Genomic DNA, 27,166 nt, shown 5'->3' on the forward strand with positions numbered 1-27,166 from the left:
AAGAGTATTATTATAAATTATTTTATATTTTTTATCTGTAGAATTATTTATCTATTATCTTATTAGTAACAAACTTAAAGAATAATTATATTTTTAAATTTTATTTTAATATAAATATTATTATATAATTTTTATGTTAAATTTGTGCCTCCCTCAATTTTTTTTTCAATCTTCGCCACTGACTGTTGGCATAGAAAATTGATTTTTCTCGACATAAGAGTTTGTCAACTGTCAATAGTTAGTTTCGACTATAGAAGAAAATACAGGGAAGATGAAGTTGAAGAAGGATGATTGATAAACCGCTATTTTTTAGGGTTTTTTTTTTTTGTACTGAATTGAGTGGATTTTATCCATTATTCTCACACTTATTCATAGAATTCACATGTTTTACATTTTCCTTCCTAATTTTTTGCTATGATTGAAAACATGCTTCTTTGGCCTTAAATTTGCTAATTTTAATCATCTCTTATTACCATTCGATGTCGTGATATGTTTGTTAAGTGTTTTCAGGGTTTATAAGGTAGAAATGACTTAGAGGATGGAAAAGAAACATGCAAAAGTGGAAGGAACACAAGAAATTGAAGGAATTGCTAAGCTATCAATCCTGACCTCTTCGTACTAAATCGATCATAACTTGAGCTACAGAGGTTCGAATGAGGCGGTTCCAGTTGCGTTGGGAAGCTAACATTCGGGGCTTCGAAATAATATGCAATTTGCAATAGTTGCCTTGCAGATAGGTGATGTGTACGCGTCACAGGATCAGCGTGACCAGCGAAGCAGACAAGCGACGCGTACGCGTCACTAACGCGCACGCGTGACTAGGATTTTGTTCAGCAACGCGTACGCATGGCCGACACATACGCGTGACAGAGCATCACGTGCTACAATTTATAGAAAATACTGGGGGCGATTTCTGGGCTGCTTTTGGCTCAGTTTCAAGCCCGAAAATGAAGAATAGAGGCTGCAGAGTAGAGCTGGAAGGGGTGATTCAATCATTCTCACTTCATTCACACAATCTTAGGTTTTAGATGTAGTTTTCTAGAGAGGGAGGCTCTCTCTCTCCTCTCTCTAGGTTTTAGGGTTTCTACTCTAATTTCTTCTTAGATTTAGATTTAATTTCTGTTTTTATTTACAATTCCTTGCAAGTTATTGTTCTAGCACCTTTGTTCTTCAATTCTACTTGTTATTTCCTTCACTTTGTTATCCTTATGTTTATGCACTCTTGATGCTTTGGATCTTTGTTAATGCAATTTATATATTCATTGTTATTGCTTTCTTCAGTTGTCATTGTTAATTTGTTTCAATTTGGTGTTTAGATTTAATATTCCTTGTTACTTTTCTATGCTTTTATTTTGTGCCTTCCAAGTGTTTGATAAAATGTTTGATTAGGTTTTAAATTAGATTTTTATGTTCTTAACTTGGATTGATCAATTAGAGACACTTGAGTTATCAAAATTCTTTTGTTGATTGGTGATTGAAAATTTCTAGTTGGCTTAGGCTTCACTAAATCTAGTCTTTGATTAGGACTTGTGAACTTAAGTTGATTTTGCTCACTTGACTTTTCTTCAATGTTAGAGGTTAACTAAGTGAGAGCAAAAGGCAATTACCATCACAATTGTTAGAACTTTTCTTAGTTGTTATTTTCTTTTCTTGTTATTTACATTACTTGTCTCTTATCACAAAACCCAAAAATATACTTTATCATAACCAATAATAAACACTTCCCTGCAATTCCTTGAGAGACTACCCGAGATTTAAATATTTCGGTTAATTTTATTAGGTTTGCTTAAGTGACAAACAATTTAAATATTGATTGAGGTTTAATTGTCGGTTTAGAATTATACTTGCAACATGATATTTTTGTGAAAATCTTTACCGACATTTTTCCTCCATCAATTTTTGGCGCCATTGCCGGTGAATTGCAAATGTGTGCCTTATTATTGGTTATTGTGAATATTGTGAATATGTTTGCCTTTTGGTTCTTTGTTAGTTTTTGCTTGTTTTAGGAGTTTATTTCCATTAGTTTATGTTAGTATTTGTTTTTATTTTCTCTTGCTACCATGAATTCTCATCCCTTTGGCTATGAATGTGGTTACAATTATGTTGTAGGAAGTGGAGATTACAATGAAGGCTTGCATTAAGGATGGGACAATTAGAGATGGGAGAAGCTACAAGGATTTGATCAACCTTCTTGGCAACAACCGCCTTCAATGTACTTTGAGCAACAACCATGCCATGATGCATGGCAAGACAATGGTCATGGTGGACCTCTTCGTGACAATCAACAACCACCATCATACACCTACGAATCCCCTCCTCAATATAGCCCTCAACCACCATACTCACAAGCCCCGTTTTACCAAACACCTTCATATGACCCTAACCCATATCCACCATACCAACCACCTTATGAGCCATACGAGCCATACTTAGAACCACCCCCATTCCAACATAATTACTCCCAAGAACCACCACCTCAATATTCACCATCTCCATATCCTTATCAAGAAGAACCACCTTCGTATTATGAGCCCTTTTTTCCAACTAATGAACCCTCCTATCCACCCTAAGCTCCCATAGATGATGCCTTTAGTGCTATTCTTCAAGGACAAAGAGAGCTTCAAAATTCACTCCCAGCTCTGATATCCCGTGTGGATCCACCCCTTACCTCCAATACTCAACCCTCATATTCACTCCAATCTCCAATGGATGACACCCTTGGTGTTGTGCTTCAAGGGCAAGAAGAGATGAAAAGGGAGGTACTAGAATTCATGGTTGCCTTGACCGAGGTAGTAAATTGATTAGCCTCCCAACGTTTAGACACTCAAGAAACTTCCATGGCTACATATGGAGAATCTAACGAAGAACGTAGCATGAAGGAGAGATTAGAAACTCCGGTGAAAAATGAGGAATGTGATTTTGTATTAGAACAATTAGAGGAAGCCATAATTGTTGAAGAGAAAGAAGTGGTTGTAGACTTAGGAGATGTTGAAAGTCCATGGAAACCTCAAGTCATAGAGCCTCCTTCCAAGAAGTTTGAATTTGATGTTGAGGAGAGTGTACAACCTCCAAAGCATATCATGGTTGAAGATTTTGAGGAGGTTGATCAAGAGATGGATTTAATAATTGATGAATTTCTTACTACAATTGATTCATCCCCCATTGAACTTGAAAAAAAGGTTAAAGAAGAAGGTGTACAACTTCCAAGGAATATTCCCTATGAAGAATTAGACGGAATAGATAAAGAGGCAAGTTTCCTTGGTGATGATGATCATAAATCAAGCCCTCCTAGTAATGAATTTGCATCCACAAGTGAACCCCTTGAGTTTGAAGAACCTTCTCCCAATGAAATTGAAAGCAAGATTGAGATAGATTCCTCTCAACCTCATATTTATGATTTAAGTGACGGAGAAGAGTTGGATGGATTCCGTGAGGAAGAGCTTGAAAATGAAGATTCTTTTCAAAAGGTGGAAGTTTGTCAGCAAGGTTGGACGGGAGTTGAATATGCTTTGTCAAGATCATTGGAGACTTCTCTAACTAGGTTGCCATCTACTCCTTCATTTGAGTGGGTAAAACTTATCTCTATTAATTTTATTGTCCCACTTGATTATGGTATTCTTGAAACGGATGGCCAGCTTAGGAGGCTTTGTGGCATTAAGCGTAAGAGAATGATATTTAGTGGTTGGAGTTGCAAGTCAAGACTCATCAAGGTTGAGATTTCAAGAGCTAGATGCAAGGGTTGGACTAGTGATCAATTGGTTGGATCTAAGAGAAGAGTTTGGTACTTCATTGAGAATTCAGATTGCTTGCCACCCGGTTGGAACTAAGATGATCCACTTAAAGACGGGTGTAGAAACAAAATTTGGGATCCCGGCATACAAGAGGATCAACTTTGGGAGCTCAAAGCTTGTGAAGAAGTTCATCAAGGCTTGGTGAATTCACTTGGAAATGTTGGAGCTTATTGGAAGTCCAAGCGTTGGTGAAAGTTTCAAGATGAGTTCAAGCACAAGCCACCATGACAAGGAGCTCACCAAATGTCCAACATAAAGACTTTAGCTAAAAGTGCTAGGTGGGAGACACCCCACCATGGTAAATTCTTCATATTTTTCCTTTTATTTTTATTGCTAATAAGTTGAATTTTCATTTTTAATTAGGTTTATTTTGTTTAAGCTGTGATCTAGCTTGTTTAATAATATTTGAATTTAATTTGGCAGCTTGTTATTTCTCAATAAGCTTAAAAAAAATTTGGTCTCACGCGTGCGCGTAGAGTTGCGCTGGAAGCGCGCTGGAGGGGTGCCAGGCGCACAAGCCAACCCACGCGTGCGCGTCGCTGACGCGTATGCGTTAATTGCATTTATGGCATTCCATACGTGGGCGTGGGTGACGCTTACGCGTCGTTTCTTCATGCCATCTATGGTACAGCAAACAGAAAGTTACGCTGCCACTGTGCGAGTATTGTGCAAGGAGCGCAATTGACACCCATGCATACGCATGACCATTGCTTACGCGTCACTTCCTTATTCTGCAACCCACGCATACGCGTGGGCGACGCTTACGCGTCACTTCCTGTTTTCCATTCTTCTTCTTTCTTCTCTCCTTTCTTATTCTTTCTTCTTCCTTTCTTACTTTCTTCTTCTTCATTTCTTTAACTTCTCATCCTTATTCTCTTTCATTCTATTTTATTTATTGCATTTGCATACTTTCATTCACATTTTAGTCTTGTGCATGTTTTTATTTTCTTTTCTAAGTTTGTTATTTCTCCATTAGTGTTAAATGTTTTTACTCATCTGTTGAATTTTTCTTCCATTGTTTTGGTGTTTAGTGACTTGTTTTCTATTGTTGGGTGATATTATTTATTGGTCAATGCTAATCTTTTATGACATTTGTATTCCTTGTGCATTGATATGACCTTATATTGTCTTTCATGACCTACTCTCTCTCCCTCATTGTTACAATTCTTGCACTATTAATATGCCATTCGCCTATATTGCTTTCTCACTTGCATGTTGTAGCTACCATGTAGTTGAAAACCTCATTATTATTTGGCATTAGCCCACCCTTATTTTATTTGTTTACATATCTCTGTTTGTGGGTTACTCTTCTTCCTTTTTCTCTTCTTTTAGGATGGCCATCAAGAAGGGAAACGAAAAACTTCTATATGGGGCGAATAATAAGTCACTCTGCACAAGCTTTTGAAGGAACACATCAGTTGTACAGCCCGTCCACTTGCACATCTTTGCATGCACCGAGGACGGTGCAATCTTTAAGTGTGGGGAGGTCGATACTAACTTTCGTGGGTTAGTTACTTTCTTTTCAACACCAATTTTTAATTTTCTTTGTTAGTTAGTTGTTGCACTGCATAATAGATTGCATGTGTAGTTAGTTGCTTGCATTTATGTCTTACTTGGTTGAAGTGATGAATTTCTTTTCCAAGAAACTATTCTATAGCATTTCACTAATTTGAATTAAATTTGTTGTTAAACTTGCTTGAAGAAATTTATTTTGCAACATGGTTTTAGAGCTCGAACACACAAAACCAGTGAGATTTTGAATCTATTTGATTGGTTGCATCTTATCAACCAACACTTTGTTTTGGTGTGTGTTGTTCTCTCTAAAATTGTGATCTTTGTCTTGCTTGATTCTATATTTCCATTGTTTGATGTATGCATGCACTTATGTGATTGAGGCCTTTGTTTCACTGAGCTTACATACCCATATGGCCTTACCTTTTCATTATCCTTTGCAACCAATGTTGAGCCTATATCATCCCTTTTGTTCTTTACTTTAGCACATCATTAACTCTAAGCGAAAAATAATAATGTCCTTAATTTGAATCCTTGGTTAGCTTAGACTATTAAGAGTGCTCATGAATTAAGTGTGGGAAAATTGGGTTGGAAACATTTGGTTTGAGAATTGGGTATTGTATATTTTTGGTGAAAATGAATAAAAAAATAGTTTAGCACATATTCTTGCATTCAATACCTTAATCATATGCATTGAGAAAAAACAAAAAAAAAAAAGAGAAAAAGAAAAAGAAAAGAAAAAGAGAAAATAATAAAAGGGGACAAAATGCCCCAAAGTAAAGGGTGATAGCGATGCATATGTACTGTACTCAAAATTTAGATGCATGAATATGTGGAAAACATAGTTAATGGGTAGTTAAATTTTATATTCTGATTATATGGATTGTCTTAAATTAGGTGGGAAGTTAAGGTTAATCAAGGATTCGGATTTGAGTCCACTTAACCAAATACAATCCTACCTTGACCCTAACCCCATTACAACCCTTGAAAAGACCTCTTGATATGTGTATTTGTGCACTATATTTTTGTTGATTAGTAAAAGAAGAGCAAGCCTTAGAAAGCAAGATTAGTAGAGTATTGAGAGAATTGAACCTTAAACACCTAAGTGATTAGAGTGTATACATTTCTGGTGAGGGTTCAATGCTCGATTCTTTATTCCCGGCTTTCACGAGCTTTCTTCTTGCAAATCTATTTGTACTTCATTTTATGATTTGAATTAGTGGAACCTATTTCATATTTATTCTTGGAGAATTTGATTTACTTTTAACCAAGTAGGTAAAATCATTTTTGCATGTAGTTGCATTCATATAGATAGGTCACATTTAATAAGTCTTACCAATCCTCTTCACTCTTATGGTTCTCTTGAACTTAGCATGAGGACATGCTAATATTTAAGTGTGGGGAGATTGATAAACCGCTATTTTACGGTTTATTTTGTACTGAATTGAGTGTATTTTATCCATTATTCTCACACTTATTCATAGAATTCGCATGTTTTACATTTTCCTTATGGTGGGCAAAATTGTTATCACTAGGCATGGCTCCAAAAACTTGGTGCACAATACCAAGATTCACATGTCTCTTCACAACTTCGCACAGCTGACCAGCAAGTGCACTGGGTCGTCCAAGTAATAAACCTTACGCGAGTAAGTGTCGATCCTACAGAGATTGTCGTCTTGAAGCAAGCTATGGTCATCTTGTAAATCTCAGTCAGGCGGATTCAAATGGTTATGGGATTTTGATAATTAAAAGATAAATAAAACATAAATAAAGATAGAGATACTTATGTAATTCATTGGTGGAAATTTCAGATAAGCGTATGGAGATCGTCATTCCTTCTAAATCTCTGCTTTCCTACTGTCTTCATTCAATCATTCATACTCCTTTCCATGGCAAGCTGTATGTTGGGGATCACCGTTGTCAATGGCTACCTCCTGTCCTCTCAGTAAAAATGGTCCTCTACGGTTTCTATACGGCTAATCAACTGTCGGATTTCTCGTCTCAGATGAAAAATACTAAGCACAGCTACCACATGGCTAATCAGCTGTCGGTTCTCGATCGTGTCGGAATAAGATCCAATGATCCTTTTGCGCACTGTCACTGCACCCCACAGTCGCGAGTTTGAAGCTCGTTACAGTCATCCTTCCCAGATCCTACTCGGAATACCACAGACAAGGTTTAGACTTTCCGGATCTCAAGAATGCTGCCAATTATTTCTAGCCAATACCACGAAGGTTCTAATCTCGGATTCAGATGCCCCATTGTCAGAGGGGAGTCGATGTGAATCGTTGATTAGAAACCCAAGAGATACACACTCTAGCTTTCGCAGGTAGAACGAAAGTGGTTGTCAGGCACGCATTCATAAATTGAGAATGGTGATGAGTGTCACGGATCATCACATTCATCATGTTGAAATGCGAGTGAACATCTTAGAATAAGAATAAGCTTGAATTGAATAGAAGAACAATAGTATTTTGCATTAATACTCGAGGAACAACAAAGCTCCACACCTTAATCTATGAGGTGTAGAAACTCCACCATTGAAAATACATAAGTGAAAATAGTCTAGGCATGGCCGAATGGCCAGCCTCCAAGTCTAAGGAAAAATGTTCCAAAGATGATCTAAGGATAATCCAAAAATTTCAAAGATCCGAAGATATGAGTACAATAGTAAAAGGTACTATTTATACTAGATTAGTTACTAGGGTTTATAGAAATAAGTAAATGATGCAGAAATCCACTTCCGGGCCCACTTGGTGTGTGCTTGGGCTGAGCATTGAAGCTTTCATGTGTAGAGACTTTTCTTGGAGTTAAACGCCAGTTTTTATGCCAGTTTGGGCATTTTACTGCAGCTTCTATCCTGTTTCTGGCATTTAACGCCAGAATAGGGCAGGAAGTTGGCGTTTGAACACCAGTTTGCGTCATCAAAACTCGAGCAAAGTATGGACTATTATATATTTCTGAAAATTCCAGGATGTCTACTTTCCAACGCAATTGAGAGCGTGCCATTTGGGTTTCTGTAGCTCCAGAAAATCCATTTCGAGTGCAGGGAGGTCAGAATCCAACAGCATCAGCAGTCCTTTTTCAGCCTCTAAATCAGATTTTTGCTCAGGTCCCTCAATTTCAGCCAGAAAATACCTGAAATTATAGAAAAACACACAAACTCATAGTAAAGTCCAGAAATGTGAATTTTGCTTAAAAACTAATAAAAATATACTAAAAAGTAGCTATATCATACTAAAACCTACCTAAAAATAATGCCAAAAAGCGTATAAATTATCCGCTCATCACAACACCAAACTTAAATTGTTGCTTGTCCCCAAGAAACTGAAAACAAAATAGGATAAAAAGAAGAGAATATACAATGAATCTCACAATATCAATGAAACTTAGTTCTAATTAGATGAGCGGGGCTAGTAGCTTTTTGCTTCTGAACAGTTTTGGCATCTCACTTTATCCTTTGAAATTTAGAATGATTGTCATTTATAGGAACTCAGAATTTTTGATAGTTTTTATTGATTCTCCTAGTTCAGTATGTTGATTCTTGAACAGCTACTTTATGAGTCTTGGCCGTGGCCCTAACCACTTTGTTTTCCAGTATTACCACCGGATACATAAATGCCACAGACACATAACTGGGTGAACCTTTTCAAATGTGACTTAGCTTTGCTAAAGTTCCCAATTAGAGCTGTCTAGAGTTCTTAAGCACATTCTTTTTGCTTTGGATCATGACTTTAACCACTCAGTCTCAAGCTTTTCACTTGGACCTTCATGCCACAAGCACATGGTTAGGGACAGCTTGATTTAGCCGCTTAGGCCAGGATTTTATTCCTTTAGGCCCTCCTATCCATTAATGCTCAAAGCCTTGGATTCTCTTTACCCTTGTCTTTTGGTTTAAAGATCTATTGGCTTTTTCTGCTTGCTTTTTCTTTTTTTTCTTTCTTTTTCTTTTTTCGCCATTTTTTTTCTTTTTTTTTTGCAAGCTTTGTTATTCACTGCTTTTTCTTGCTTCAAGAATCAATTTCATGATTTTTCAGATTATCAATAATATTTTTCTTTGTTCATCATTCTTTCAAGAGCCAACAATTTTAACATTCATAAACTTCACTATAAAAATATGCACTGTTCAAGCATTCATTCAGAAAACAAAAAGTATTGCCACCACATCAAAATAATTAAACTAATTTCAAGATAAAATTTGAAATTTAAGTACTTCTTGTTCTTTTGTATTTAGGCATATTTTTCATTTAAGAGAGGTGAATGATTCATGGAATTATTCATAGCTTTAAGGCATAGACACTAGATACTAATGATCATGTAGTGAAGACACAAATATAGACAAACATAAAGCATCAAATTCGAAAAACAAAAAAATAAGAACAAGGAAATCAAAGAACGGGTCCACCTTAGTGATGGCGGCTAGTTCTTCCTCTTGAAGATCCAATGGAACGCCTGAGCTCCTCTATGTCTCTTCCTTGCCTTTGTTGCTCCTCCCTCATGGCTCTTTGATCTTTTCTAATTTCATGGAGAATGATGAAGTGCTCTTGGTGCTCCACCTTTAGTTGGTCCATGTTGTAACTCAAGCCTTCCAAAGAGGTGTTGAGTTGCTCCCAATAGTTGTGTGGAGAAAAATGCATCCCTTAAGGCATCTCAGGGATTTCTTGATGAGGAATTTTCGCATGCTCTTGTTGAGGTCCATGAGTGGGCTCTCTTGTTTGCTTCATCCTTTTTTAGCGATGGGCTTGTACTCTTCAATGAGGATGTCTCCTTCTATGTTAATCCCAGCCGAATTGCATAGGTGACAAATGAGATGAAGAAAGGCTAAGCTTGCCAAATTAGAGGACTTGTCAGCCACCTTGTAGAGTTATAGAGGTATGATCTCATGAACTTCCACTTCCTCCCCAAACCATGATACTATGGATCATGATGGCCCGATCCACTGTTACTTTGGATCGGTTGTTAGTAGGAATGATGGAGCGTTGGATAAACTCTAACCATCCTCTAGCCACAGGCTTAAGGTCCGGTCTTCTCAATTGAACCGGCTTGCCTCTTGAGTCTCTTTTCCATTGACCTCCTTCCACACATATGTCCATGAGGACTTGGTCCAACCGTTGATCAAAGTTGACCCTTCTAGTGTAGGGGCGTGCATTTTCTTGCATCATTGGCAAGTTGAATGCCAACCTTACATTTTCTGGACTAAAATCTAAGTATTTCCCCCGAACTATTGTAAGCCAATTCTTTGGATTCGGGTTCATACTTTGATCATGATTCCTAGTGATCTATGCATTGGCATAGAACTCTTGAACCATTAAGATTCCGACTTGTTGAATGGGGTTGGTGAGAACTTTCCAACCTCTTCTTCGGATCTCATGTTGGATCTCCAGATACTCATTCTTCTTGAGCATGAAAGGAACCTCAGGGGTCACTTTCTTCTTGGCCACAACTTCATAGAAGTGGTCTTGATGGACCTTTGAGATGAATCTCTCCATCTTCTATGACTCGGAGGTGGAAGCTTTTGCCTTCCCTTTCCTCTTTTTAGTGGTTTCTCCGGCCTTAGGTGCCATAAATGGTTATGGAAAAACAAAAAAGTAATGCTTTTACCACACCAAACTTAAAAGATTTTCTCGTCCTCGAGCAAAAGAAGAAAGAAAGAAGGGTAAGAAGAAAAAAATGGAAGAGACGGAGGGAGAGATAGGTCTGGCCAAGGGGGTAGGAAAGTGGTTGTGATGTGTGAAAATGAAGGAGTGAAGAGGGGTATTTATAGGGAAAGAGAGGGAGAGTGGCCGAATGGAATTGGGTGGGTTAGGGAGGGAAAAGTGTTTGAATTTGAAAAGTGAGGTAGGTGGGGTTTTTGGGAAAGAGGGATGGGGGTGATTGGTGAAGAGAATATAAGGAAGAGGATATGATTTGATAGGTAAGTGGTGTTTTGGGTAGAGTGTTATAGAGATGTGTGAGAGGGAGAGAGAGAGGTAGGGTAGGTGGGGATCATATGGGGTCCACAGATCCTGAGGGGTCAAAGACTTCTCATCTCTGCTCCATTTAGGTGTGCAAAAATGCCCTTAGAGTGCAATTTTGGCGTTTAACGCCAGACTGCTGCCTGTTTCTGGCATTAAACGCTAGTCTGGTGCCTCTTTCTGGTGTTAAACGCCAGTCTGGTGCCCATTTCTGGCGTTAAATGCCCAGAATGGTGCCAGACTGGGCGTTTAACGCCCATCCTACTACCCTTACTGGCGTTTTAATGCCAGTAAGTTTTTTCTCCAGGGTGTGTTGTTTCTAATGCTGTTTTTGAATTTGCTTTGATTTTTGTAGTTGTTTTTGTGTCTCCACATGATCATTAACCTAAAGAAAACATGAAATAATAATGGATAATGGAAATTTAACATAGATAAATAAAAATTGGGTTGCCCCCTAATAAGCGTTTCTTTAATGTCAATAGCTAGACAGTGGGCTCTCATGGAGCCTCAGAAAATTAGAGCATGGTTGGGACCTCTCAACACCAAACTTAGAGTTTGGTTGTGGCCTCTCAACACCAAACTTAGAGTTTGGTTGTGGCCTCCCAACACTAAACTTAGAGTTTAAATGTGGGAGCTTTGTTTGACTCTATATTGAGAGAAGCTTTTCATGCTTCTTCTCCATGTGTACAGAAGGAGAACCTTGAGTCTTGAATACAAGGTAGTCCTCATTCAATTGAAGGACCAACTCTCCTCTGTAACATCAATCACAGCTTTTGCTATGGCTAGGAAAGGTCTGCCAAGGATGATGGATTCATCCTCATCCTTCCCAGTATCTAGGATTATGAAATTAGCAGGGATGTAAAGGCCTTCAACCTTCACTAGCACGTCCTCTACTAGTCCATAAGCCTGTTTCATTGATTTGTCTACCATCTCTAGTGAGATTCTTGCAGCTTGTACTTCAAAGATTCCTAGTTTCTCCATTACAGGGAGTGGCATGAGGTTAATACCTGACCCTAGGTCACACAGAGCCTTCTCAAAGGTCATGGTGCCTATGGTACTGGTGCACGAAATTGTGATCAATACTTTTCACAACTCGAACAATCCCCGGTAATGGCTCCAAAGACTTGGTGCTCAATACCATGGCATAAACACAACTTCGCACAACTAACCAGCAAGTGCACTGGGTCGTCCAAGTAATAAACCTTACGCGAGTAAGGGTCGATCCCACGGAGATTGTTGGTATGAAGCAAGCTATGGTCACTTTGTAAATCTCAGTCAGACAGACTCAAATGGGTATAGATGATGAATAAAACATAAAGATAAAGATAGAGATACTTATGTATATCATTGGTGAGAGCTTCAGATAAGCGTATGAAGATGCCTTCCCTTCCGTCTCTCTGCTTTCCTACTGTCTTCATCCAATCCTTCTTACTCCTTTCCATGGCAAGCTTATGCAAGGGTTTCACCGTTGTCAGTGGCTACCTCCCATCCTCTCAGTGAAAATGTTCCTATGCTCTGTCACAGCATATGGCTAATCAGCTGTCGGTTCTCGGTCAGGCCGGAATAGAATCCAGCGATTCTTTTGCGTCTGTCACTAACGCCCCGCCTGCTAGGAGTTTGAAGCACGTCACAGTCATTCAATCATTGAATCCTACTCAGAATACCACAGACAAGGTTAGACCTTCCGGATTCTCTTGAATGCCGCCATCAGTTCTCGCCTATACCACGAAGACTCTGATCTCACGGAATGGCTGGCTCGTTTGTCAGGCGAGCACTCGATTGTCAGGCGATCAACCATGCATCGTGTATCAGGAATCCAAGAGATAAACACTAGAGCCTCATATGCTTGTAGAACAAGAGTGGTTGTCAGTCACCTTGTTCATAGGTGAAAATGATGATGAGTGTCACGGATCATCACATTCATCAAGTTGAAGAGCAAGTGATATCTTGGACAAGGAACAAGCGGAATTGAATAGAAGAACAATAGTAATTGCATTAATACTCGAGGTACAGCAGAGCTCCACACCTTAATCTATGGTATGTAGAAACTCCACCGTTGAAAATACATAAGAACAAGGTCTAGGCATGGCCGTGAGGCCAGCCCCCAAATGATCTAAGAACTAGATGTCCAAAGATGATCTAGAGATCTAAAGTGATCAAAAGATGTAAATACAATAGTAAAAGGTCCTATATATAGAAAACTTGTAGCCTAGGGTGTACAAAGATGAGTAAATGACATAAAAATCCACTTCCGGGCCCACTTGGTGTGTGCTTGGGCTAAGCAATGAAGCATTTTCGTGTAGAGACTCTTCTTGGAGTTAAACGCCAGCTTTTATGCCAGTTTGGGCGTTTAACTCCCATTTTGGTGCCAGTTCCGGCGTTTAACGCTGGAATTCCTGAGGGTGACTTTGAACGCCGGTTTGGGCCATCAAATCTTGGGCAAAGTATAGACTATCATATATTGCTGGAAAGCCCAGGATGTCTACTTTCCAATGCCGTTGAGATCGCGCCAATTGGGTTTCTGTAGCTCCAGAAAATCCACTTCGAGTGCAGGGAGATCAGAATCCAACAGCATCTGCAGTCCTTTTCAGTCTCTGAATCAGATTTTTGCTCAGATCCCTCAATTTCAGCCAGAAAATACCTGAAATCACAGAAAAACACAAAAACTCATAGTAAAGTCCAGAAAAGTGAATTTTAACTAAAAACTAATAAAAATATACTAAAAACTAACTAGATCATACTAAAAACATACTAAAAACAATGCCAAAAAGCGTACAAATTATCCGCTCATCACAACACCAAACTTAAATTGTTGCTTGTCCCCAAGCAACTGAAAATCAAATAAGATAAAAAGAAGAGAATATGCAATGAACTCCAAAAACATCTATGAAGATCAGTATTAATTAGATGGGCGGGGCTTTTAGCTTTTTGCCTCTGAACAGTTTTGGCATCTCACTCTATCCTTTGGAACTCAGAATGATTGGCTTCTTTAGGAACTCAGAATCCAGATAGTGTTATTGATTCTCCTAGTTAAGTATGATGATTCTTGAACACAGCTACTTATTGAGTCTTGGTTGTGGCCCAAAGCACTCTGTCTTCCAGTATTACCACCGGATACATACATGCCACAGACACATAATTGGGTGAACCTTTTCAGATTGTGACTCAGCTTTGCTAAAGTCCCCAGTTAGAGGTGTCCAGGGTTCTTAAGCACACTCTTATTGCCTTGGATCACAACTTTATTTCTTTCTTTTTTTTTTCTTTTTCGTTTTCTTCTTTTTTTTTTCGTTTTCTTTTCTCTCTTTTTTTTTGTATTCACTGCTTTTTCTTGCTTCAAGAATCATTTTTTATGATTTTTCAGATCCTCAGTAACATGTCTCCTTTTTCATCATTCTTTCAAGAGCCAACATTCATGAACCACAAATTCAAAAGACAAATGCACTGTTTAAGCATACATTCAGAAAACAAAGGTGTTGCCACCACATCAAAATAATTAAACTGCTATAAAATTCAAAATTCATGCAATTCTTTTCCTTTTCAATTAAGAACATTTGTTTAAGAAAGGTGATGGATTCATAGGACACTCATAACTTTAAGGCATAGACACTAAGACACTAATGATCATAAGACACAAACATGGACAAACATAGAGCACTAAAATTCGAAAAACAAGAAGATAAAGAACAAGGAGATTAAAGAACGGGTCCATCTTAGTGATGGCGGCTTGTTCTTCCTCTTGAAGGTCTTATGGAGTGCTTAAGCTCCTCAATGTCTCTTCCTTGTCTTTGTTGCTCCTCTCTCATGATTCTTTGATCTTCTCTAATTTCATGGAGGAGGATGGAATGTTCTTGGTGCTCCACCCTTAGTTGTCCCATGTTGGAACTCAATTCTCCTAGGGAGGTGTTTAGTTGCTCCCAATAGTCTTGTGGAGGAAAGTGCATCCCTTGAGGTATCTCAGGGATCTCATGATGAGAGGGGTCTCTTGTTTGCTCCATCCTTTTCTTAGTGATGGGCTTGTCCTCATCAATGGGGATGTCTCCCTCTATGTCAACTCCAACTGAATAACAGAGGTGACAAATGAGGTGAGGAAAGGCTAACCTTGCTAAGGTAGAGGACTTATCCGCCACCTTATAGAGTTCTTGGGCTATAACCTCATGAACTTCTACTTCTTCTCCAATCATGATGCTATGAATCATGATGGCCCGGTCTATAGTAACTTCGGACCGGTTGCTAGTGGGAATGATTGAGCGTTGGATAAACTCCAACCATCCTCTAGCCACGGGTTTGAGGTCATGCCTTCTCAATTGAACCAGCTTCCCTCTTGAATCTCTCTTCCATTGTGCGCCCTCTTCACATATGTCAGTGAGGACTTGGTCCAACCTTTGATCAAAGTTGACCCTTCTAGTGTAAGGATGTTCATCTCCTTGCATCATGGGCAAGTTGAATGCCAACCTTACATTTTCCGGACTAAAATCCAAGTATTTCCCCCGAACCATAGTAAGATAATTCTTTGGATCCGGGTTCACACTTTGATCATGGTTCATGGTGATCCATGCGTTGGCATAGAACTCTTGAACCATCAAGATTCCGACTTGTTGAATGGGGTTGGTAAGGACTTCCCAACCTCTTCTTCGGATCTCATGTCGGATCTCCGGATATTCACCCTTTTTGAGTGAAAAAGGGACCTCGGGGATCACCTTCTTCAAGGCCACAACTTCATAGAAGTGGTCTTGATGCACCCTTGAGATGAATCTATCCATCTCCCATGACTCGGAGGTGGAAGCTTTTGCCTTCCCTTTCCTCTTTCTAGAGGTTTCTCCGGCCTTGGATGCCATAAATGGTTATGGAAAAACAAAAAGCAATGCTTTTACCACACCAAACTTAAAAGGTTTGCTCGTCCTCGAGCAAAAGAAGAAAGAAGAGAGTAGAAGAAGAAGAAATGAGGAAGAAGGGAGTGGCTTAGTGTTCGGCCAAAGAGGGAGAGAAGTGGTGTTTAGGTTGTGTGAAAGTGAAGGGGTGAAGAAGAGTATATATAGGAGAGGGGGGGTAGGGTTCGGCCATTATGGGTGGGTTTGGGAGGGAAAGTGGTTTGAATTTGAATGGTAGGGTAGGTGGGGTTTTATGAAGGATGGATGTGAGTGGTGAAGAGAAAGATGGGATTTGATAGGTGAATGGTTTTTGGGGAAGAGGAGTTGAGGTGATTGGTGAATGGGTGAAGAAGAAGAAAGAGTGGTGGGTTGGTGGGGATCCTGTGGGGTCCACAGATCCTGTGGTGTCAAGGAAAAGTCATCCCTGCACCAAATGGCATTCAAAATCACGTTTTGAGCCATTTCTGGCGTTAAACGCCGGGCTGGTGCCCATTCCTGGCGTTTAACGCCAGGTTCTTGCCCTTTTCTGGCGTTTAACGCCAGTCTGGTGCCCCTTTCTGGCGTTAAACGCCCAGAATGGTGCCAGACTGGGCGTTAAACGCCCACCAGCTAGTCTTACTGGCGTTTAAACGCCAGTAAGTTCTTCCTCCAGGGTGTGCTGTTTTTCTTCCTGTTTTTCATTCTGTTTTTGCTTTTTCAATTGATTTTGTGTCTTCTTATGATCATCAACCTACAAAATAACAAAAAATAACAAAAGAAAATAGATAAAACATAACATTGGGTTGCCTCCCAACAAGCGCTTCTTTAATGTCAGTAGCTTGACAGAGGGCTCTCATGGACCCTCACAGATACTCAGAGCAATGTTGGAACCTCCCAACACCAAACTTAGAGTTTGAATGTGGGGGTTCAACACCAAACTTAGAGTTTGGTTGTGGCCTCCCAACACCAAACTTAGAGTTTGACTGTGGGGGCTCTGTTTGACTCTGATTTGAGAGAAGCTCTTCATGCTTCTTCTCCATGGTGACAGAGGGATATCCTTGAGCCTTAAACACAAAGGATTCTTCATTCACTTGAATGATCAGTTCACCTCTATCAACATCAATCACAGCCTTTGCTGTGGCTAGGAAGGGTCTGCCAAGGATGATAGATTCATCCATGCACTTCCCAGTCTCTAGGACTATGAAATCAGTAGGGATGTAATGGTCTTCAATCTTCACCAATACATCCTCTACAAGTCCATGAGCTTGTTTTCTTGAGTTGTCTGCCATCTCTAGTGAGATTCTTGCAGCTTGTACCTCAAAGATCCCTAGCTTCTCCATTACAGAGAGAGGCATGAGGTTTACACTTGACCCTAAGTCACACAGAGCCTTCTTGAAGGTCATGGTGCCTATGGTACAAGGTACTGAAAACTTCCCAGGATCTTGTCTCTTTTGAGGTAATTTCTGCCTAGACAAGTCATCCAGTTCTTTGGTGAGCAAAGGAGGTTCATCCTCCCAAGTCTCATTTCCAAATAACTTGTCATTTAGCTTCATGATTGCTCCAAGGTATTTAGCAACTTGCTCTTCAGTGACATACTCATCCTCTTCAGAGGAAGAATACTCATCAGAGCTCATGAAAGGCAGAAGTAAGTCCAATGGAATCTCTATGGTCTCATTTTGAGCCTCAGATTCCCATGGTTCCTCATTAGGGAACTCATTGGAGGCTAGTGCACGCCCATTGAGGTCTTCCTCAGTGGCGTTCACTTCCTCTTCTTTCTCTCCAAATTCGGCCATGTTGATGGCCTTGCACTCTCCTTTTGGATTTTCTTCTGTATTGCTTGGGAGAGTACTAGGAGGGAGTTCAGTAATTCTCTTGCTCAGCTGTCCCACTTGTGCCTCCAAATTCCTAATGGAGGATCGTGTTTCAGTCATGAAACTTTGAGTGGTTTTGATTAGATCAGAGACCATGGTTGCTAAGTCAGAGGGGTTCTGCTTAGAATTCTCTATCTGTTGCTGAGAAGATGATGGAAAAGGCTTGCCATTGCTAAACCTGTTTCTTCCACCATTATTGTTGTTGAAACCTTGTTGAGGTTTCTCTTGATTCTTCCATGAGAAATTTGGGTGATTTCTCCATGAAGAATTATAGGTGTTTCCATAGGGTTCTCCTAGGTAATTCACCTCTTCCATTGAAGGGTTCTCAGGATCATAAGCTTCTTCTTCAGATGAAGCATCCTTAGTACTGCTTGGTGCATTTTGCATTCCAGACAGACTTTGAGAAATCAAATTGACTTGTTGAGTCAATATCTTATTCTGAGCCAATATGGCATTCAGAGTATCAATCTCAAGAACTCCTTTCTTCTGATTTGTCCCATTATTCACAGGATTCCTTTCAGAAGTGTACATGAATTGGTTATTTGCAACCATTTCAATGAGTTCTTGAGCCTCTGTAGGCGTCTTCTTCAGATGAAGAGATCCTCCAGCAGAGCTATCCAAAGACATCTTGGATAGTTCAGAGAGACCATCATAGAAAATACCTATGATGCTCCATTCAGAAAGCATGTCAGATGGACATTTTCTGATCAATTGTTTGTATCTTTCCCAAGCTTCATAGAGGGATTCTCCATCCTTCTGTCTGAAGGTTTGGACTTCCACTCTAAGCTTACTCAATTTTTGAGGTGGAAAGAACTTTGCCAAGAAGGCATTGACTAGCTTTTCCCAAGAGTCCAGGCTTTCTTTAGGTTGAGAGTCCAACCATATTCTAGCTCTGTCTCTTACAGCAAAAGGGAATAGCATCAGTCTGTAGACCTCAGGATCAACCCCATTAGTCTTGACTGTGTCACAGATTTGCAAGAACTCAGCTAAAAACTGATGAGGATCTTCCAATGGAAGTCCATGGAACTTGCAATTCTGTTGCATTAGAGAAACTAATTGAGGCTTAAGCTCAAAGTTGTTTGCTCCAATGGCAGGGATAGAGATGCTTTTCCCATAGAAGTCGGGAGTAGGTGCAGTGAAGTCACCCAGCACCTTCCTTGCATTGTTTGCATTGTTGTTGTTTTCGGCTGCCATGTGTTCTTCTTCTTTGAAGAATTCGGTCAGGTCCTCTACAGAGAATTGTGCTTTAGCTTCTCTTAGTTTTCGCTTCAAGGTCCTTTCAGGTTCAGGGTCAGCTTCAACAAGAATGCCTTTGTCTTTGTTCCTGCTCATATGAAAGAGAAGAGAACAAGAAAATATGGAATCCTCTATGTCACAGTATAGAGATTCCTTGAGGTGTCAGAAGAACAGAATAGTAGAAGGAAGAAGTAGAGAATTCGAACTTAATCAGATAGAGTTCGAATTGTGCATTGAGGAGGAGTGGTACTCCATAAACAGAAGGATGTGGGAAGAGAGGAAGAAATTTTCGAAAATCAAGTGAAATATTTTGAAAACATTTTTGAAAAACTCTAATTGATTTTCGAAAATCAAGAGTGGAGAAGAAATCAAGTAATTTTTGAAAAAGATTTTGAAATTAGAAATTAAAAAAGATATGATTTAAAAACTGTTTTGAAAAAGATGTGATTTAAAAGATATGATTGAAAAGTTATGGTTTTAAAAAGATATGATTGAAAAGATATGATTTTGAAAACAATTTTAAAAAGATTTGATTTTAAAAATTAATGACTTGCCTAACAAGAAAAGATATGATTCAAACATTAAACCTTTCTCAACAGAAAAGGCAACATACTTAAAATGTTCAATCAAATCATTAATTGTTAGTAAGTATCTTTAAAAAAAAGGAAAGAAATTGATTTTGAAAACATTTGATTGAAAAGATATGATTTGAAAAAGATTTGATTTTGAAAAACTTTGAAAACTTGAAAAAAAATTGATTTTGAAAACAAAATCCTCCCCCTTGTGCCATCCTGGCGTTAAACGCCCAGAATGGTATCCATTCTGGCGTTTAACGCCCAAAATGCTACCTTTTTGGGCGTTAAACGCCCAACCAGGTACCCTGGCTGGCGTTTAAACGCCAGTCTGTCATTCTTCACTGGGCGTTTTGAACGCCCAGCTTTTTCTGTGTAATTCCTCTGCTGCATGTTCTGAATCTTTAGTTCCCTGTACTATTGACTTGAAAATAGAACCAAGATCAATATAAACAAGGCATGCAAGGCACCAAACTTAAGATTAGACACTAGACTCAAACAAGAAACATAAAATATTTTTGGTTTTTATGATTTTTATAATTTTTTTGTGTTTTTTCGAAAATTATATGAAAAATAGAAAATAAAGGTTTCAGAATTCTCAGTTTGGATTCCAGGAATCATTGCAATGCTAGTCTAAGACTTCGGTCCAGGAATTAGACATGGCTTCACAGCCAGCCAAGCTTTCAAAGAAAGCTTCGGTCCAAAACACTAGACATGGCCAATGGCCAGCCAAGCCTTAGCAGATCATTGCTCCAATGGCAAGATTGATGGAAATCAACAAGCTATTGTGATGATCAGTTGAAACCTCGGTCCAATAAGATTAGACATGGCTTCTCAGCCAGCCAGATTTCAGCAGATCATCATGAAACTCTAGAATTCATTCTTAAGAACTCTGAAGAAAAAAAAATACCTAATCTAAGCAACAAGATGAACCGTCAGTTGTCCATACACAAGAACAATCCCCGGCAACGGCGCCAAAAACTTGGTGCACGAAATTGTGATCAATACTTTTCACAACTCGAACAATCCCCGGTAATGGCTCCAAAGACTTGGTGCTCAATACCATGGCATAAACACAACTTCGCACAACTAACCAGCAAGTGCACTGGGTCGTCCAAGTAATAAACCTTACGCGAGTAAAGGTCGATCCCACGGAGATTGTTGGTATGAAGCAAGCTATGGTCACTTTGTAAATCTCAGTCAGGCAGACTCAAATGGGTATAGATGATGAATAAAACATAAAGATAAAGATAGAGATACTTATGTATATCATTGGTGAGAGCTTCAGATAAGCGTATGAAGATGCCTTCCCTTCCGTCTCTCTGCTTTCCTACTGTTTTCATCCAATCCTTCTTACTCCTTTCCATGGCAAGCTTATGCAAGGGTTTCACCGTTGTCAGTGGCTACCTCCCATCCTCTCAGTGAAAATGTTCCTATGCTCTGTCACAGCATATGGCTAATCAGCTGTCGGTTCTCGGTCAGGCCGGAATAGAATCCAGCGATTCTTTTGCGTCTGTCACTAACGCCCCGCCTGCTAGGAGTTTGAAGCACGTCACAGTCATTCAATCATTGAATCCTACTCAGAATACCACAGACAAGGTTAGACCTTCCGGATTCTCTTGAATGCCGCCATCAGTTCTCGCCTATACCACGAAGACTCTGATCTCACGGAATGGCTGGCTCGTTTGTCAGGCGAGCACTCGGTTGTCAGGCGATCAACCATGCATCGTGTATCAGGAATCCAAGAGATAAACACTAGAGCCTCATATGCTTGTAGAACAAGAGTGGTTGTCAGTCACCTTGTTCATAGGTGAGAATGATGATGAGTGTCACGGATCATCACATTCATCAAGTTGAAGAGCAAGTGATATCTTGGACAAGGAACAAGCGGAATTGAATAGAAGAACAATAGTAATTGCATTAATACTCGAGGTACAGCAGAGCTCCACACCTTAATCTATGGTGTGTAGAAACTCCACCGTTGAAAATACATAAGAACAAGGTCTAGGCATGGCCGTGAGGCCAGCCCCCAAATGATCTAAGAACTAGATGTCCAAAGATGATCTAGAGATCTAAAGTGATCAAAAGATGTAAATACAATAGTAAAATGTCCTATATATAGAAAACTAGTAGCCTGGGTGTACAAAGATGAGTAAATGACATAAAAATCCACTTCCGGGCCCACTTGGTGTGTGCTTGGGCTGAGCAATGAAGCATTTTCATGTAGAGACTCTTCTTGGAGTTAAATGCCAGCTTTTATGCCAGTTTGGGCGTTTAACTCCCATTTTGGTGCCAGTTCCGGCGTTTAACGCTGGAATTCCTGAGGGTGACTTTGAACGCCGGTTTGGGCCATCAAATCTTGGGCAAAGTATGGACTATCATATATTGCTGGAAAGCCCAGGATGTCTACTTTACAATGCCGTTAAGAGCGCGCCAATTGGGCTTCTGTAGCTCCAGAAAATCCACTTCGAGTGCAGGGAGGTCAGAATCCAACAGCATCTGCAGTCCTTTTCAGTCTCTGAATCAGATTTTTGCTCAGATCCCTCAATTTCAGCCAGAAAATACCTGAAATCACAGAAAAACACAAAAACTCATAGTAAAGTCCAGAAAAGTGAATTTTAACTAAAAACTAATAAAAATATACTAAAAACTAACTAGATCATACTAAAAACATACTAAAAACAATGCCAAAAAGCGTACAAATTATCCGCTCATCAGGTACATGGTATTAAGAATTTGCCAGGATCTTGTTTCTTTTGAGGTAAAATTTGCTGAACCCAGGTATTTAGTTCATTAATGTGCAATGGAGGTTCATTCTCCCAAGTCTCATTACCAAATAGCTTGGCATTCAGCTTCATGATTGCTCCTAAATACTGGGCAACTTGTCCTTCAGCAATGTCTTCATGTTCTTAAGAAGATGAATAGTCATCAGAGCTCATGAATGGTAAAAGAAAGTTCAAAGGAATCTCTATGGTCTTTGTGTGAGCCTCAGATTCCTTTGGTTCCTCATTGGGGTACTCCTTAATGGCCAGTGGACGTTCCCTGAGGCCTTTCTCATTGGGAATCACTGCCTTTTCACTCTCTCCAGGTTCGGCCATGTTGGTCACGGTTATGGCCTTGCACTCTCTTTTGGGATTCTCTTCTGTGTTGCTTGGGAGAGTGCTAGGAGGGGTTTCAGTAACCCTTTTACTCAGCTAACTCACTTGTGCCTCTAAGTTTCAGATGGAGGACCTTGTTTCATTTATGAAACTGAGAGTGGCCTTAGATAGATCAGAGACTATATTTGCTAAGCTAGATGGGTTCTGCTCAGAATTCTTTGTCTGTTGCTGAGAGGATGATAGAAAAGGCTTGCCATTGCTAAACCTGTTTCTTCCACCATTATTATTGTTAAAGCCTTGTTGAGGCTTTTGTTGATCCTTCCATGAGAAATTTGGATGATTTCTCCATGAGGGATTATAGGTGTTTCCATAGGCTTCACCCATGTAATTCACCTCTGCTATTGCAGGGTTCTCAGGAACATAAGCTTCTTCTTCAGAAGATGCTTCTTTAGTACTGTTGGATGCATTTTGCAATCCATTCAGACTCTGAGAAATCATATTGACTTGCTGAGTCAACATTTTGTTCTGAGCTAATATGGCATTCAGAGCATCAATTTTAAGAACTCCTTTCTTCTGAGGCATCCCATTATTCACAGGATTCCTTTCAGAGGTGTATATGAACTGGTTATTTGCAACCATTTCAATGAGTTCCTGAGCTTCTGCAGGCGTTTTCTTCAGGTGAATAGATCCACCTGCAGAATGGTCCAATGATATCTTAGACAATTCAGACAGACCATCATAGAATATATCCAGGATGGTCCATTCTGAGAGCTTGTCAGACAGATACTTTTTGGTCAGTTGCTTGTATCTTTCCCAAGCTTTATAGAGGGATTCACCTTCTTTCTGCCTGAAAGTTTGAACATCCACTCTAAGCTTGCTCAGCTTTTGAGGAGGAAAGAATTTGGCTAAGAAAGTCGTGACCAGCTTATCCCAAAAGTTTAGGCTGTCTCTAGGTTGAGAGTCCAGCCATATTCTAGCTCTGTCTCTTACAGCAAAAGGGAAAAGCATAAGCTTATAGACCTCGGGATCAACTCTATTGGTCTTAACAGTATCACAAATCTGCAATAATTCAGTTAAGAACTGAAAAGGATATTTGATAAACAACTATTTTATGGTTTATCTTGTGCTCAATTGAGTGGTTTTTATCAACTCTTTATCCACTTATTCATACTATTTGCATGGTTTTATATTTGCCTTCCTAATTATGTGCTTTGATTGAAAACATGCTTCTTTGGCTTTTATTTCCTTTTATTTAATCCTCTCTTATTACCATTAGATGCCTTGATCTGTGTGTTAAGTGTTTCAGGCTTTATAGGGCATGAATGAGTGAGAGATTGGGAAGGAAGCTTGCAAAAATGGAAGGAACACAAGAAATTGAGGAGATGACCAGCGGGAAGTGACGCGTACGTGTCAGCGACGCAACCGCGCGAAGAAAGGAATTCGCAGTGACGCGGCCGCATAAGTGATGCGAACGCACGGATTGGAAAAGCAGAAGTGACGCGAAGGCATGGACGACGTGCCCGCATGGAAAAGAAAAACACCGAACGATGCGTCTGCGTGACGTGCGTGATCTGCAGAATTATAAAAGTCGCTGGCAGAGATTCTGGGCCGGATTTCAACCCAGTTTTCGGCCCAGAAACACAGATTAAAGTCAAGGAACATGCAGAGACTCATCAGACATTCATAATTCACAATTCTTAGGATTTAGATGTAGGTTCTAGAGAGAGAGGTTCTCTCATCTCTCTTAGGATTTAGGATTTTAGGATTTCTATTAGTTTAGTTCAATTCATCTTCATTCCAGGTTCTATGTTCCTTCAATATTTATTTTCTACTTTTATTTACTCTAATACTTTTATTTGTATTTGAATTATGTTGCCCAATTGGCTTATGAACCTTTCCATGTTATGACTTGACTTTATGTTTAGACGTAATTTGATATGTGTCAGATCTATGATTGCTTTATTTACATGAATGATTTTAATTTAATTTAGAATTTTCCCTTTTGGCTTGGGTTAAATAACTGGTGACGCTTGAGTTATCAAACTCGAGGTGTTGACTGAAAATTGGAATTCTTCAAGAATTAATTCGAGATCCAATAACTCTAACTTTTCCCAAGGAAAGACTGGAATTTGAGGATTCGAATTAATTCATCCACTTAACTTACCTTCATAGTTAGAGGTTAACATAGTGGGAGAAAAATCCAATTCTCATCACAATTGATAAGGATAACTGGGATAGGACTTCCAATTTCTCATACCTTGCCATGAGATTTTATAATTATTAATTTATTTTCCGTTATATCTGTGCCCATTGCCCAAATTCCAAAACCCCCAATTTACAAAACTCATAACCAATAATAAGAACACCTCCCTGCAATTCCTTAAGAAGATGACCCGATGTTTAAATACTTCGGTTATCAATTTATTTAGGGGTTTGTTACTTGTGACAACCAAAACGTTTGTAAGAAAGGTTGATTGCTTGGTTTAGTAACTATACTTACAACAAGAGTTTACTATAACTTCTAAACCATCAATCTTCAGTTCTTCAATCTTCTAATGGAAGTCCATAAAACTTGCAATTCTATTGCATCAGAGAAACTAATTGAGGCTTTAGCTCAAAATTGTTTGCTCCAATGGCAGGAATTGAGATGCTTCTTCCATGGAAGTTGAATTTGGTGCAGTGAAGTCACTAAGCATCTTTCTTGCATTATTGTCTGGTTCGGCCATTACTTCTTTTTCGAGATTCTCTGTAAGGTTTTCTCTAGATTATTTTGCTTTAGCTTCTCTTAGCTTCTTCTTCAGAGTCCTTTCAGGTTCAGGGTCATCTTCAACAAGAATGTTCTTGTCTTTGCTCTTGCTCATATGAAAAAGAAGAGAACAGAAAGGAAGAGAAATCCTCTATGTCACAATATAGAGATTCCTTAAGGTGTCAGAGGAAAATAAGAATATGAGGGTGAGGTAGATGGAGGAGAATTCAAACATATAAGGAATGAGAGAGTCCGAATTGCTAGTAGAGGAGAAGTGTTAGTGATTAAATAGAAAGAGATAAGAGAGAGAGGAAATTTTCGAAAATTAAATCAAACTTCAAAATAATTAGTTAATTAAAAAGAATTTTGAAAAATGGTTAATGGTTTTCGAAAATCAAAAATGAGAAAGTGGTTAGGTGGTTTTGAAAAAGATAGGAAATAATAAATTTGAAAGGATAAGAAGTTAGAAAAGATTTTTGAAATAAAAAATTTGAAAAAATATATGATTTGAAAAAGATTTGATTGAAAAAGATATATTTGAAAAGATATGATTGAAAAACAAATTTTTGAAAAATATTTGGTTTTTAAAATTTGATGACTTGACTAACAAGAAATTAAAAGATAGGATTCTAAAATTCAAATATTGAACCTTTCTTAACAAGAAAGTAACAAAACTAAAATTTTTGAATCACAACATTAATTATTAGCAAGGATTTTTGAAAATATTAAAAGAAAAATGAAAAAGATTTGAAAAAGATTTGATTTTGAAAAAGATATGATTGATAAGAGAGGATATTTAAAAAGATAAGATTTTGAAAAATTTGTTTTAAAACTTGAAAATTTGAAAAAGATTTGAATTAAAAACAAAATCTCCTATTTGGTGCTATCCTGGCGTTAAACGCCCAGAATGGTATTCGTTTTGGTGTCTAAAGCCCAAAATACTACCTCCTTGGGCATTAAACGCCCAGCCAGGTACCCTGGCTGGCGTTTAAACGCCAGAATTTCTTCCTCACTGGGCGTTTTGAACGCCCAGCTTTTTCTCTGTGATTCCTCTGCTATATGTTCTAAATCTTCAATTCTGTGTATTATTGACTTAAAAAGACATAATTTTGAAATTATTTTTGACTTTTTAATGAGGGGAAGGAAAAACAACAAAATGAAATTAATCATGAAAAATTAGAATCAAACAGATAATGCAAGAACACTTTGAATGTCAAGATGAACACCAAGAACATATTTTTGAGAAAATTTTATGCAAGACACCAAACTTAGAAATTGACACTAGACTCAAACTAGAAACACAAAATAATTTCGATTTTATGATTTTATAAAAAAAATTTTGTATATTTTTTTTCGAAAATTATTTTTGGAAAAGAAAATAAGAATCTCAAAATTTTTAATAAGAATTCCAGGAATCATGCAATGTTAGTCTCAAGCTTCAGTCTAAAAATATTAGACATGGTCAACCAAGCTTCAGCAGGACATTACATACAACAGCCAAATTGATGGGAATCAACTAGCTCCTGTGATGATAGAAAC

At 38.7% G+C, this 27,166-nt stretch overlaps 1 non-coding gene across 1 annotated transcript; it reads left to right on the forward strand.

Moving 5' to 3' along the window:
* The first annotated feature begins 18,660 nt into the window (after positions 1–18,660).
* LOC130958402 (small nucleolar RNA R71) lies at positions 18,661–18,764 on the forward strand. The gene has a single exon (XR_009077526.1). It is a non-coding gene; the product is annotated as a small nucleolar RNA R71 (small nucleolar RNA).
* Positions 18,765–27,166: the final 8,402 nt, after the last annotated feature.

The sequence above is a fragment of the Arachis stenosperma genome, chromosome 10 (genome assembly GCF_014773155.1).
Source record: "Arachis stenosperma cultivar V10309 chromosome 10, arast.V10309.gnm1.PFL2, whole genome shotgun sequence".
Lineage (NCBI taxonomy): Eukaryota > Viridiplantae > Streptophyta > Magnoliopsida > Fabales > Fabaceae > Arachis > Arachis stenosperma.